Source organism: Corvus brachyrhynchos, unplaced genomic scaffold (genome assembly GCF_000691975.1).
Source record: "Corvus brachyrhynchos isolate BGI_N302 unplaced genomic scaffold, ASM69197v1 scaffold442, whole genome shotgun sequence".
NCBI lineage: Eukaryota > Metazoa > Chordata > Aves > Passeriformes > Corvidae > Corvus > Corvus brachyrhynchos.
In genome coordinates this window covers 113,925-114,768 of record NW_008236443.1, presented here as the reverse complement: position 1 = coordinate 114,768, position 844 = coordinate 113,925, and the positions used below count along the sequence as shown (strand labels likewise).

The 844-nt window shown below is 53.4% G+C and overlaps 1 protein-coding gene across 1 annotated transcript in view; it reads right to left on the bottom strand.

The window, feature by feature from the left end:
- The window catches only part of LOC103624404 (solute carrier family 22 member 6-B), an 8,503-nt gene that overhangs the window by 468 nt on the left and 7,191 nt on the right, over window positions 1-844 (bottom strand). The gene's annotated exons all lie outside the window — the stretch shown is intronic.

The window sequence follows — 844 nt, the reverse complement described above, 5'->3', positions numbered from 1 at the left end:
CAGCAGCTCCACGAAGGACATGGCCGGAGCGGGGCCGGAGCTGGACGGGGCCCAGGTCAGCTGCGGGTGGGAAGAGGAGGAGGAAAGGCTGAGGGACGGAGCGGGGTGGTCAAGGAATGGCCGAAGGGTGGTCAGGGGATGGACCAGGGTCAGTAGAGGGGGGAGGGCGGGATCCAGGGATGGGCCGAGGGATGGCGCAGGAGAGGTCGAGGGTGATTTGAGTGGTCAGTGGAGGGATGACCACGGAATGACCAAGAGATGACCAAGGACAGCGGAGGGAGACCCGGACCGGCCATGGAATACATTGAAAACAGCATCAAAGACCCTCTATTGATCACCTATTGATTGCTCAATCAATCAATCAATTTATTGGTCTGCCAAATAGATCAATACATCGATGGATTCACCCATCTCTCGGTCAATTGATCTATCAGTCTCATTGATCAATCTGCCTACCAATCTATCAATCTCTATTGATCTATTGAGGTGTCTATTGATAGATCAGTCTATCAATCTGTCAGCCTCTCTGATCTACCAATATATTGATCTATTATCTATTGATCAATCCACCTATCACCCTGTCACTCTCACTCTATTGATCAGTCAATCATTGATTATTTCTTGCTCTCAGCTCCCTCAAGTAAATCAATCAATCAATCAATCAATCAATCAACCCTCTCTCCCCCTGTCCCAGCAATACCCCAGATCCCCGGTGATCAATCGATCCCCACCTGCTCCCCTCCTCCTCCTCCTCCTCCTCCTCCCTCGGCCGCTCCCAGGCTCCGGCTCGGACTCTCGGGACTGTCCGGGCTCTCCGGCCGTCCCTCTGTCCCTCCGGCCGTCC